The sequence below is a fragment of the Rattus rattus genome, chromosome 3, assembly GCF_011064425.1.
Source record: "Rattus rattus isolate New Zealand chromosome 3, Rrattus_CSIRO_v1, whole genome shotgun sequence".
NCBI classification, from domain to species: Eukaryota; Metazoa; Chordata; class Mammalia; order Rodentia; family Muridae; genus Rattus; species Rattus rattus.
This window is the reverse complement of record NC_046156.1, coordinates 169961489-169970209: the sequence shown is the minus strand read 5'-3', so window position 1 is coordinate 169970209 and position 8721 is coordinate 169961489.

Sequence of the window (8721 nt, the reverse complement as noted above, 5' to 3'; positions counted from 1 at the left end):
CAGATTGTTTCAACACTACTATGATGATAGGCAATTTTTTTATGTGGTACAAAAATCAACCATGGTTAAATCTGGTATATTAACATAACTAAGGCAGTGTTTCTATGCTTTGATATACTTTGGTGCTTAAACACATTCACATGTTTTTTTTTTTTTTTTTAAACAAAAGCTAGAATTTACCAGCATTTGAAGAGCTCATCTGTTTATTGCCCCCATGTCATGGGACGGCAAGTCACTATCAGTGTGATGAAGCATGACTACCAAAGCAATTCTGGGAAGCAAAGGTTTGTTTAGTTTACATATCCTGACTCACAGTACATTGAGGGAAGCCAAAGCAGGAAGTCAAACAGTACATGGTTCTGGAAGTAGGTACTGAGGCTGTGGAAGGCTGCTGCTTCCTGCCTTGCTGTTCACTGCTTGTTCAGCCTACTTTCTTATAACACCCAGGACCATCAACTCAGGGATGGCGCCACCCACAGTGGACTAGGCTTCCTCACATCACTAATTAAGAAATGTCTTGTATGCAAGGACTGGTATGGGCTCAGGTCCTCCCAAGACCAAATACTTAGAGCAAAGGAGACTTATTTGCCCCAGAGGGATGAAGGACATGGAATAAGAGACAAAGACAGGAAAGGTAAAGGATGAGGGAGAAGGGGAATGGAACAAGGGAAAGAGGGGGGAGGGCCCACTACCTCTGGCTAGAGAGGAGACAGACATGGCCCATAGGAAAAGTGGAGGTTTATAAAGGTGAAAGGGGAAACCCTGTATTAACATGAGGTGTTTTATTTTGATTGGTCATGTTAACTAGGGTAGCCACAAGGGGCCTGTTGATTGCTGGACTTCAATAATTTGATAGCTGGAACTTAGTGGTCATGCTCAGGAAGAGGAAGTGACCAAATAAGGGAATAGATCTTGGTGGCTAGCTTTAGGAATACAATCCAATGATTTTTAGCAAGGCAGAGGGAATGGGGGAAGAGCGATGTTTGCCACACTCAGACTGGCTAGAGTCCCTTCACTGTAGCCTTGCCTACAGCCAGATCTTATGGAAGCAATTTTTCAGCTGAGATTCCCTTCCCTCAGATGACTATAGCTTGTTTCAAGCTCACATAGAACTGGCTGGTACACTTAGAATTTTCTAAACCTACTTTATTTAGAGTTCTTAAATACCAAAGGTAGGAGAGAAATATGGTTAATAGGACAAGGAGGTTGTGGACCTGTTTAGAAGTTCCTTGGGGCATTTCCAATCTTTGTTGTCAGGATTACCAGTGGTCCAGTCCAATGGAAAACACCAAACACGAATCAGTAGCAGAGACCTGATCCAGCAGAAACAGAAAAGTTCTGCCAAATCGGCATGAGTCAGGGGAAGTGGCCAGAATCAGTTGGGATACCTTGAGAAGTTCTTTGGTGCATTTCTGCCTACGCAGTGAAAACCAGCAAAGATCAGCAAAGCATTGCACAGTGTACCAATGCAAGGAGATCCTTTCATTGTTTGTGGGGCTCCATTTATGCTCTTTCCAAACATCATGCACCCTCTCAAGCATCTGCTCCAGCTTCCAGAAAAAAGTCACATGACACAACTGAGTTTCCAAAGAAACTAGAAATTTCCAATTCACTAGCCAGCCCAGCAAATATGTATAAAGCATTTGTGTTTCAAAACCAGTGTATTGGCTATCCTGAGAAACAAAATCATGCTCATTTTAGTTAAAGCTTAGCCAACAACATGCTTCATACAATCCATTTTTATTTGACAAGTGACTGACAGTCTATGGTTACTCAGATTGAAATATTTGGCAGGGATCTTATGCAGCCAGAACAAAATCAGTTGGTCACTTCAAGTGTAGCATAGAGACCATCAGTTGGTCACTTCAAGTGTAGCATAGAGACCATCCGTTGGTCACTTCAAGTGTAGCATAGAGACCATCCGTTGGTCACTTCAAGTGTAGCATAGAGAGCCTCAGAGGCCCTGAGTAAGGAGCAGATGAAGTTCAGAGGGAAAGTGTGTGGACCATGGCAAGGACCAATGCCTCAGACCTGTAAGAAGTTGGCAAAACTTCTTCTGGTAAGGTTTGGAATGGCAAAGACTTCTTCTAGTCCAAGTCCAGTGTTTGGGAGTGCTTGACCTGTTTGCATAAAAACTACAACTGTATCTGCTGCCATTCTAGTGTTTATAGCCCGAGACTGCTCCTGACAGAGACCTCTTACTGAGGTGAGCTAACTCCTCCCCACTGTGCTGTGAAAGCTGGGGCCACTTCAGCACACGGTCCACCTCACCCAGCGCTTCTGTGAAGATGCGTCTGTCCTTTCTGTATTTCCTTACCCGCTCCTGTCAGTTTTCCAAGACCAAGCTCTTCTGAACACGGCATTCAAGAAAAACAAGTGATAATATTTGTTGCAATGATAAAATCCATTTCTTTTTCTGTCTGGAGAAGAAATCCTAGGCTCATACATGCTATGCAAGCGTGTGATTGCTGAATTACAGACCAGCCTATGAGTCAAGCTTTTTTTTGGCATAAAGCTAATTTTTTTTTTTCAAAAAATCTGGTTTCATTATGAACCTATGAGTTTCCCAAAATGTAAAAGACTTTGCTGATTAACTTGGCCAGGGTATATACAAACATATTTTTGCTATTGTACAATAAAAAGTGAGAGCATTACCAGCACTTATAATTCAATGACTGAATGTATAATGTGCCTAAATCATTCATAGGAAGAGAATCCGCTCCTAGTGCAAAGCAGAATAGTAGAATTTAATGTAACAATAACGAAGCTATGATATCATTTAAGGACTATAATTAATTTTAGAAGGGGGATTTCTTTTCTTTCTCTTTTTTCTTTCCTTCTTTTCTTATTTATTTATTTATTTATTTATTTATTTATTTATTTATTTATTTATTTAATTTTTGTGCAGAGGGCCCTGAGCATGCTAAGCACACACCCTTCTGCAGAGCTGCTCCGACATCAACTAATCTTTAGCAAAGTCCCACTTGGGACGTTTTCAACAGTAACAAAGGAGAGGGTTCTATATTATCTGAAACAAGTATACAAAAACATTCCTCCCTTTTCAGTTACAGCTATCCCTCCTACCCTCCCCACTGCCCCACATTCATGGAGAAGCCCCAGAGCACAGGAAAATATGCAGATGCTTAAGTCCTCCGTGGGAACTGCTGTGCAATTTGCATATGTTCTCCCATGTACTTTAAATCACCTCTGGAGTACTTACAATACCTGACATGATGTAATCATCATATAAATGTTTGTTATCCTGTGCCCTTTAAAGAATAATGAGACGGATGGGGGGGGCAAGGTCCTTACATGTTATTACCAGTGCATTTCAAACCACATTTTTACTCTTTGGTTGGGTGAATTTGCAGATGTGGAGGCTGCGGCTATAGAAGACTGACTGCTATTATCTATGTCTGACGAGATTTCCTTCAAACAGTTCAAGCAAAGCAACACATTGCAGCAAATTAAACGCAGAAGCAGCGATGAGATTCCAGATGTCTTCTGTTAGGCTAAACTTTAAAGAACTTGCAAAAATGCAAAATAATTTCAATTCTGTCATTTAATCTTCTTTCATTGTGAAAGTATGTTCCTTTTTCATAAAACTACATTGTGATGACATATTACAGAACCTCTTTTATTTCATTCATTTATTTATATTTTTGTTTTATTTTTTTGTGTGTGTATGAATGTTTTGCCTGCATGCATATCTGTGTACCACACGCATGCCTGAGAACATGTCAGGTCTCCTGGATGTAAAGTTACAGACGATTATGAGCTGCTATGCCAGTCCTAGGAATCAAAGCCAGGTCCTCTGAAAGGGCAGCCAGTTCAGTTCAACTATCTCTCCAGCCCTGAACTCCTTTCATTTTAATGAACACATAAATATTTTTAACTTTTCAATTTTAACAGACAACAATAAATACTGATTCACACAACTCATGCAAATAAAAGCTTTTTAAAGCTCCTTCATGGTTTTGAAACGTGAATAAGTCAAGGGCAGCTGTTCAAGGACAGCCAAGCCGGAGCACTCTGTGGTGCTGAGGGTGGACAGCATCCCTACCGTCTCAGGATTCTCTCCTTTACTCACCCGTTCTTTTGAACCTATAGTGAGGAAGTTTAAAAATACTTTTTTAAACAATGAATGCAAGTCTGTGTATGGAATATGGCAATCAAATCAGACACTATGTGCACTCATACCCAGGGACTGGAAGGAGACTTTGTGACGAGAATTGAAAGGTCAGGCCATTCTTTGATGGTTTTATATTAATATCGCAATGCTTTAAGGAGTCAGATGAAAAACATTCATGTACATACCAATAGTATCATTTTCCCCAAATGGGTTAGATTGCAATCACTCCAAGCTCCTCCTCTTTACCACATAAACCCCAATTGACTATTAGGCTGGGATCAGCCGGCTCTTTTGTAATAAGGAAATTCCAGCCGTGTCCATCTCCAAGGAGTCTATGTGTACTGCCCTTGCCTCCTAAGTATGGAGGTATAAACTTTGTGCAGCAGAAGCCTGGGGCCGAGGGTTAAGTTTCTGAATGTCTGCAACTGGACTGGAAAGGGTGAGTGCCTGGCTATCTTTACATTGCCCAAAACAGCTGTCCCACGTAGCCAGGAAGACAGATCTGGACCATATCCATAGATGGAGGTGAGAAGATTTAACATGAAGCTGTTTGGGAATGAAATTTCCAAGGACTACAAACTGTACACACAAAGACAGGAAGAACAGGTAACAGATCTAGGTACCAGGCTAATTGCCCACTGGGAATAATCCTCTGTGTGGAGGACATGCTGCTAAGATAGGAACTGGCAGGAACCTGGGACCTTAGATGTGTCAGCTTCCAATCTGGATCTGTGCCAGGTGAAGAAGCGGCCTGCGGTATACTACCTAAAAATGATACACTTAAAAAAAAAATCAACGACTCATTTTTTATTCATTAATGGGGTCTACACATGTAGAAGTGAGCGAAGCAGACGAGAATTTCATCCTCATACTCTATAGAGGTACCTTGGTCCCTCATGTTCTTATAGCAACTCTGGAGAATTCCTTTTAGAGACATGTAGCCTAAGTTCGCCTTGAAGGAATGACTCCCCAGCTTCGACCTCACGAGTGCTGGTTTTACAGGCATGTACCATCGTGTCTAGCTAGGCTGGAGAGCTAACAAAGAGGATCATTTGGCTCATGATACTAGTGACTAGAAGGCACTGGAATTCTGTCCAGAGCTTCCTGGCTCTGTTACAAGATAGGGAGCAGAAGAGGCCAGGGTATGGAGTAGCCTGGCTTCTATCAGCCCACTCTCTAGAGGACTAATCCAGCCACAGGAAACCTGACTCAACCCCTTGAGACATCATTAATCCATTTATGAGGATGTTCCTAATCATCTGCGCCCTAATTATCTCTCACAAGATCCCACTCTTACTCATACCCCACCTCAACACCACCACACTAGAGACCAAACCTCCATCACATGAACCTCTGGGGGAGTGTTGAAGCTACATCTGGAGCACAGCCCTGGGAGTAGAAAATCGCCAAAATAATCTAGTGAAAATGTACACAGTACTAGAGTCCACGGCGGGCTTGCAGATGAGTGTGTACGGGTGGGAGTGTGGACGCTTCACACAGAAGGTGACATTTGAACAAAGAAGTATTCCATCGCTGTCATGTATAAAGTGTTACATGTATACATTCAAGAAAGAGCACAACAGAAACCACCACTCTTCCATGTGTAGAGGAGACGCCTGTTAACCACTTGCTGGCCCAGTGTTACATTGTTTTCTGTGCCTATATGAGTTTGTAACAGTTTCCAGTGGCGGGGTATAAATCTGCATGAATATCTGCTTTCTTATGTACAGCCCACCCTGACCCCCACCATCACTTCCACCTGGTGCAGAGCATAGGGAAGAGGTAAGAGTTAGTTTTTCATTGGTATAATAGCTGGGTTAATTTATCTTTTTAAAAAAGTTTATTAACATCGGCATTCTGTGGGTGTGTGGGTGTGCAAGCACATGGGGGATGGGAGGAAGAGAGAGACAGAGAGACAGAGAGATGGAGAGACTAGACAGACACAGAGAATATATTACACACACACACACACACACACACACACACACACACACACACACACGTTAATCTCTCTCCTTTTTCTACTAAAGCCTGTGGTACTCAGACATGGTGACTTTACCCTGATAATATCGCTTCCCCAAAGTCCCATCTATAAACATTAAATGTTAATAAAGGTTTGAACTTCTATTTTAAATTTAATATTTTTAGAATTTCATACATGAATACTGTGTTTATATAGTTCTTTCTCATGTCCTCCCCTCCAGCTAACTCCTCCAGCTAATCCATTTCATTTCATATTATTGTTTAATTTTTAATGTTAATTGTTTAATGTTTTTAATGTGTGTGTGTGTGTGTGTGTGTGTGTGTGTGTGTGTGTGTGTGTTGGATAACCTAGCAGAGAGGCAAACTCATGATGGATTATTCAACATCTTGATCCTTCATATTGAGAATTAAATTCTAAGAGATGACACATGAGTCTTTGGGGAGGTGGGGCCGGCATGAGTCTGCTTTAGAGGCTATGAAGAGACAGGGTCTTGAACTCCAGAGGCTGCAGTCAAGGGGGTTAGAAGTGATCTGACTGGGACACTTGAAATGGATGTCCTGTTGGGTAGTGATGGGGTCTAAGACAGGAAGGAGGGTGGCTCAGGGCCTAAGACAGTATGTGCCTTAACTGACAGGGAGGTCGGGAACACATTGAGGCTGGTAGACATAGCATTGTCTTTTGGCCACATTAACTGTATTATAGTCTTTGCCCTTCATTCTTACACTGGTCACCTTGGTTTAGGCTTTGTCTCAAGGCCATGGTCAGACCACAATGATATCAGAAGCTTCTTCCCAGAGACTCCCAGTCAGTTTCTGTGCCACTGGAGCTGCTCTTCTCTCTGTGAGTTTCACTCCACTCCTTCTCAGATCTACCCAAAGGCCACCCTTTGTGTAACTCTGGCTCATCTTGCAAGGCCATTAATTGTCCCCGTTATAAAACACCTTCTCTTCTAGACTTTATCCAAATTGTATGTATCACCCACTGGGCTTTTAGTACGTTGAGTTTTACCTTTTAAATGTTTGTTACTTTCTTTCACTAATATGACCTCAAAAAGGAGCGTCCAACAGTGAGGTTTATATGTTTGGGAAATTGGAGAAGAAGGGTGGGATTGACTAGCCGGGCCCCTGAGGGGAGACAAGGCTGTGGAGAATGATTTTATCTGCTACATGGGAGATCAGAGATGCGTGACACACCAACTCATTTATGCGAAATTCCAACTGGAGTGCCAGGCCCATTTCCAAGGGATGAAAATTGTCTGGACTTATCTCTGGGGAGTGACTTGAGGCTGTTTCGCTGGTCCAGGAACTGTGAGGAGGAGATCGCTGAGCTGGCAGCTCTGGGATACTGGAGCATCTGTCCTTGTGTTCCTTCAGCCTTGTTCTGTTTTTAGTGACTTTCTCGGGTTGAGTAGAAGAAATCCAGTCTTTGCAAAGCACTTTGTGGGCTAGCTCCCTGGGTTTATAGAAAGCACAAGATACTGTTTTTAAGAGATTCATCATGGCTAATGGCTGCCTCTACATCTTGGTAAATTGGTATTCAGAATTCATGGGAAGATCCTTAAGACTGTCACATTGAATGGCATAACAATCACATGTGATTGCAGATCTCTCCTACACTTCAAGTCACCTTTAGGTCACTTACACTACGCCAAATATGGTACATAAATGTGCAAATAATTATACAGCATTGCTTAGGGAATGATTGTAAGTCTATTTGCATTTTGCTTAGATGTGTTTCCTCCCAAATATATTTGATCATAGTTAGCTAAATATGTAGATTGGAGCCCATTTTTATGGAGAGAAGATATGGTTTAGGTTTTAGTGAGTATTCAGGCTATTGAACATTACACTGCTCTTGGTTATCCTCCAGGGCATGGTAGTAAAATCCTGTTGCTGAAAACACACCTGAGCAAAACAAAACAAAACAAACAACCCCACACACACAAAGAAATCAAGCTGGTACTAATCTAGATTTCACAATGTTGGGAGGAACTCTATATGCTGCAGGGCATGGGGTTGGAGGAGTAGCTATCAGCTTTAACCAACTGTGAACTCTGAGTTGCAACAATGACTGTCCTAGTAAAATATACCCATTGCACAGTACTAGTATGACTGTCACAGGATTAACCAACCACTTTCCGATTGTGTTTTAGGTTCAACTCTTCAAGTTGGAACTTGTGCCTGGTACCATTAATGGGGTCAAGAACTTATAGATTGCTAGATCATGGACTCTAGGGGAGAACCTTCTACTATTCTGTTAAATGGACATCATATTACACATAAATAAATAAATAAATAAATAAATAAATAAATAAATATCAAAGATTTATCTTCATATCTATAGATGAGTGCATCTCTCAGCCCTCACCAGAGAAGCTTTGTTTTGCAGCACATGGTGGTTAGCACAGAGACCCATAACTGGTTAATGCACAGAGAATTATGCACGTGGAGCTTTCACTCCTATGTGGGATGTCTATGTAACATTCCCTCCTCCTGAGGCTCAGGGATCACTGCAGAAAAGAGACAGAAAAACTGTAAGGGGTAGAAATAGAGGCCAGGATAAGTACAGTGAAGCCATCTTCTTCATCTACAGCAGGGCAGCTGCA